This window comes from Dipodomys spectabilis, unplaced genomic scaffold, assembly GCF_019054845.1.
Source record: "Dipodomys spectabilis isolate Male_0828 unplaced genomic scaffold, ASM1905484v1 ptg000159l, whole genome shotgun sequence".
Classification (NCBI taxonomy): domain Eukaryota; kingdom Metazoa; phylum Chordata; class Mammalia; order Rodentia; family Heteromyidae; genus Dipodomys; species Dipodomys spectabilis.
In genome coordinates, this window is record NW_024870836.1 from 312,011 (window position 1) to 317,760 (window position 5,750).

Consider the following 5,750-nt stretch of genomic DNA (forward strand, 5'->3'; position numbering starts at 1 on the left):
CCCCATCCTGCTCTGATTCTCTTGATTCTATGTCCTACATCATGGTAATCCTAGATGGAACTTCCCATGCAGCAAGTTAGGATGTTCAAGTACAATCGCATATTCAGGATCCCCTGACCTTATCAAAGACTCAAGATCTCTCACTGTCCTGCCTCTACACTAGTAAGGAAGTAAGGTGTAGTTATCCAACCACAGGATGTGGGAATGAAAGGATTTCTCGGACATGGGACGCAGACACTAGGGCTCCAGGTCCCTCTCTCTCACGAAGCAGAAAAGGGCTGATCTATCCCAGGAATTTTCCTGGGTTCTGAGTATCCTCAAAGAAATAACCCTGCTCACAGACCAGTGCCTCTTGTTTTCCCACCAGCCTCTATACAAATCTTCCCCACCTTCAGTTTGCCCTCTCTGAATCCCAGATCTGCCATCTAGGCTAAAGGCTGAGCCAGCAAAGAGACCCATCTCTGCCTCTGAGAATGGCATTCACGGGGCCATTGCGCCCCCTAGAGGAAGTCTGGGGCAACAAGGGTCCTTACTCCCACCCTCATTCCCTGGCTGCCCTGTGCTAGTGAAGAGCTTACTTCTGTCTCTGGTGGAGGAAAGAACGGGGTAGGGGGTGTCAACTTCAGATTGAGCCCTGGAGAGTCCCAGTCGCCAAGGATGTACTGCACAGGCATCCTTCAGTGGACGATAGCCAGGTAGTCAATGGTGAATCCAATGTGCCAGGACTCTTAATAGCAGTGTGGCTGGGTCAAAGGCTCTATCACTTTTGGTCTAGGTTGTCAGGCAAAGTCATGTCTCCAATGTCCTGACACTCCTGACCTGTGATTGTCCTCCCTCTTCATCTTCCTGCTTATCCCTTGCCCCCCCCGACACTCCCTCACACCACTACCTCCTTAGCTGTTGGACAGCTTGTTCTTATCTGACCAGAAAATAAAGTCATTGGCGCCAGGGATGATTGAAACCTGGTGACCCGCCCTGAGTCCTAGTGCCTACCTGAGGCTGCTTCCCTCTGCAGTGGGCTACCGCACAGCTCCTAGATGTCAGCAAGTTGCTGAGGTGTCAGTAGCTTCGTCCTACAAACTGGCTGTAGGCTCTGAAATTGTCCACACATAGATTGTGAATGGTTGGCTCCCTTGATCCTGGGACTCCAAACCAAGGCTCACATGTTCTCCCTTCTTCCTTCCTTTCCTCTTTTTCTCCATCCAGCCTTCCCTCCTCTTTCTCTTTTTTTCTTCCTTTCTCTCACTCCTGGGCCTTGAACTCTGAGTCCAAGTGCTGTCCCTGAGCCTTTTTACTCAAGGCCAACAGACTACGGCTTGAGCCACACATCCACTTCTGGTGTTTTCTTTTTGGTAGTTAGTTGGAGATAAGAGTCTTACAGGTTTTCCTGCCTGAGCCTCAAGCATCGATCCTCCCATCACAGCCTCCTATGTAGCTAAGATGACAGGCATGAAGCACCGGGATCCAGCTCAAACCAAGGTTTCTTTATGTGCTGTGGAACCAGTACTGGAAACTCTCATTGTCTTTGACCCCTCCAGAGCCTGGCACACACTGTAACTCTGTTGGATAAATAAATAAGCATCTGTCTACAAAAATACTACTTAAAATCCCATCGCATCCAGGTAAGCATCCAGGTGGACGGACAAAGCCTGATGTAGCTCTCTCACAGTTCCCCCTCCTCCCTCTTCCCACCCTCCTGGTGCCACCAAACATAACTGTTTGGGCTCCGATGATATGATCCACGGTGTACTCGCTGGATTCCGGGGCCTCTGGGATGCCTATCTTCACAAAGATCTCTGGTCAGCGGCTGACCAGCTTTGTGGCTCTCAATTCCCCACTCAGGAGTGAATGAGGTTGCCATGAGCTGAAGACCAGGCTCAAGGGGCCTACTCTCCTATCCCTGGGGCCAGCCAGGATGGCCCATCACATCTGGCCCCCGTTTCATGTTGCAGAGAAAGGATCCTGGAGGCATCTTGGGTTTCTGAATCTACCAGAGTCCAGTGCAGGTGCTGAGAATCCTCTCTACTCACAGGTGGCAGGCTAGGGATGGTGAGGTCATAACCTCTTCTCCCCATGACATCCTCAACGTTATGCCTTGGTCGCAGGACCCCCACCAAGAAAACCACCGATAGTCAGACTCTACAGCTGTTTTATTTAACCAGGCTGCAGCTGGGGCCTTGTCCTACACTGTGATACAGTGGAGCCCAAGAGGAGAGCCCTGAGCTAAGGATTTACAGGTCTTATAAAGGCACACAACCAGGTAGTTTAGCACCACGTGTTGCTATGCTCTGAAACAAGCAACAAATGGTCACTGCCTCAAGTATTTTAACCCTTCACTCAACTGTGCTGGTCACACTAGAGAGAGTCAGAGGAGAATCAACAGCTGCCGCATAAAAATAATCAAGGCACGACGTTCATAGCCAGAGACCATCTGGCTTGGAAACTCTGCTTGTGATACTTTGAACATCATTGATTGTTGGCTGAAATGGTCCGTCTAATTTGACCAATAATCCCAGTTGTTAGTAGAAATTGCCATCTTCAAGAAAAAAACCCTCTAAAAGGTGGCATTTCATTTGTCCCAATAAAACTTAAAGGGTTCCAAGCCGGGTGCTGGTGGCTCACGCCTGCAATCCTAGCTACTCAGGAGGCTGAGACCCGAGTATCGCTGTTCAAAGCCAGCCCAGGCAAGAAAGACCGTGAGACTCCTATCTCCAATAAACAACCAGAAAACCGGAAGTGGCGCTGTAGCTCAAGTGGTAGAGTGCTTGCCTTGAGCTGAAGAGCTGAAGGACAGTGCCTAGGCCCAGATTTCAAGCTGCACGACCGACAAAAAAAAAAAAAAAATGAAAAAAAAGAGAAAACTTAAAGGATTCCAATGTTAGCAGTCCCCTTTTCTTTCCAGACAGCCCAAAGCAGGTTACAGAAAATGGCATTCAGCAAGTCCTACCTAACTGCCACGGCCTGATACCGAGCAGGCTCCAGCAGGGGGAATGCATTTGCCTACCATTGCCCAGCTGGAAACAGCACAGGCAGGACACAGATTAGAGTCTGCAGGACACCAGGGAGGACTTCAAACCAGTGCACTCCCCCAGGAGGGAATCCACACCACCAGTGGGGTCCCAGAACCCCCTGCCTAGATGCCCATGGACACCCTCAATGCCCTTGGTAAGGTTGCCCTCTCATCCTCTGTAGTGGGAACCATCTGCAATGTCACATCGCTCAACACTTCCCAGAGCCTCCTAGATTCACAGCCCCTGCCCTACTCCCCCCCTCCATCTCCTTCTCTACTTACATTTGGCAGACACATTCCCAACCCTTGAATTAGCTCCAACTATACAAACGAGAGCAGACTGTCTGGCTGGAAGAGTGCAGCTGTGGTCACACTCGTCTCACAAGCCTTCAGGCTTAAGACAGAAGGTGTCCACTTTGGTCTGTGGTTCACACAGGCCTCTTAGGGAAGACCCACCCAGGCCCAGCAGCTACTGTAGGCTATAGGAAAGGGGGAAGAGAGAGGTGAAAAGGAACATCTACTGAAATCTTCCCCAAAGGAGCCATGAAACAGTGAAGGTGAAAACAAAAATTATGGTTGGTCTCATACTTGGCATTGATGAATAAAGTACAACAAGTACACACACACACACACACACACACACACACACACACACACACACACACACACACACACACACAAATCCAGAACAGTGACTGTAGACACATCCATGCAGCACCTGCAATTTGTCAACTGATCATTCACCTCAGCACTGTCAGGGTCTCTCTCTCTCTCTCTCTCTCTCTCTCTCTCTCTCTCTCTCTCTCTCTCTCTCTCTCTCTCTCTCTCTCATGCACACACACTCTCTCTCTCTCTCTCACACACACACACACACACACACTCACACACATAGACTCAGAGTAGTGCCCCTCCTCAGTTTGTTGGTTCCTCATCTGGGACAATGCACAAGTTGGAGCACGGGAGTTCCCTTGTCAGAACCAGGGGCTCGACCCAAGGAAGCACTGCTCTAATCATGCTGAACCACCCTGCCTCTCCCTTTCTTCAGGGCCAGACACCTTCCCTTGGGAATAACCAGCCTTGACACCCTATTCACCAAAACCCTAGACCAGTACTCTGGGTGAAGGAGTCCTGAGACAGGTGGCTCTTCAGAGCCTAGACTGAAAACAAGCAGGAGGTCATGGTGCCCCCAGAGAAGTGTCTGACCCGGAGTTGGGGCAGTGTTGGGTAAATGGATGGGGTCCTAAAGGCTACATACATGGATGAACTTCCTACTTCCAGCCTAGATGCTTCTGGGTGACTTGGTGGATTCTGGGGGAGGAGGAGGAAACCAGATGGACCTGGAGCACCGTCAGCTGGTGGCAGAGCTGGGAATTGTGATCACTCTGTTTTGCTATTGACTGCTGGAGTGGGGGGGACAGGCAGGGTGTACGTGTGTTGGAGGGGCATGTTCTTCCCAAACATTCACCTTCTATCTGATCCCTAGTGCCCTCACTTCGCTAGTGGGCTCTTCTGGGACCCTCTTCAGGGGAAAGGGTGACCAAGCACAAAAGACAAGGGCTCACACAGAAGTGGTGGGGCTATCTTCTGCATCCAACACCCCCCACCCCTCCAAAAAAGGAAAAATCCCAAGAAGGCAGGTGTGGAGTTGCTGCTCCCCACCTCTGACTAAAGCCACCAGGTTCTCCCCAGGGAAAGGAAAGGTGCAGATGCATGGCTCTGTGGCTCCCACTGCTCAGTGGCACCCCCTCATCACCAATCCCTGCATCTGCCCTTTTGCTGGGACACTGTCCACTAGGGATGGGGGTGGGATCCCAGGATCAACATCCACTCCCCTACCCCCCATTCTTGGGGCTCATTTGTGGCAGAGTCAGAGCTGGCCTGCCTAGTGCTGGCGAGGTGCGTTTGGGACACAAGAGGGGAGGCAGGAATCACAGGTCTAGGTCTGTGACAGGTGGAGGGTAGGAGGAGTTTGTGAGGTGCAGACCACGGGCTTCCACTGGGGACTGGGACCGGGTCAGGGCCATAAGGAGGCCAGGGGTACACCATTGCTGGATGACGCCAAGAGGCGCCACTGGTCCAAGCTGGCAGCAACCTGTTTCAAATGCAGTGTCACGGGGAGGGCAGGAGAAGGGGCCTGGGCAGGGGCAGACAGGTGGCAGGGCTGAGCTTCTGGTGCAAGGACCTTGGACTCAGGGCCTACCTGGCCTCTAAGCCTCCCTGAGGCTGTGAGACAGATGTGCCTGCTGTGCTGGCTTTGTGTCCTCTGTGCTCCTGGCCCACACCTGTGTTCCTACAGCAGCGGAGGCCAGCCATTGATGCTGCCACCTCTGGTGCATGTGCCTGCTCTTCTCTGCTCTCTCTCTCTGCCCCACTTCTCACCCAGACTGCCCAGTCCCTGCTGCGCAAGTATGCCAGCTACCGTGTTCCCCTGGCTGCAGCAACTATGTGCTCCTTCAGCCATGCCCTGTCCTCCCCTCAGTCACAGCCCCTCCCCACCTCGGGCATGCCCTTGCTCCTGCTTTGTGCTGCCCTGACTCAGCTCTAAGGCTACCAGGCCATGACAGAAGCAGCCTCACCTCAGCTCAGGGCTTCCTCCCAAGCCCAGCAGCTGCCTGGGGGAATTGAAGATCCCCTCAGCCCAAACACTGGAGAAGACAATTCTCCATCCACACCACACACCAAGCAGATGCAAGGTAATGCTCCGGGTTTGTGTGTGTGTGTGTGTATGTTTGTATGTGTG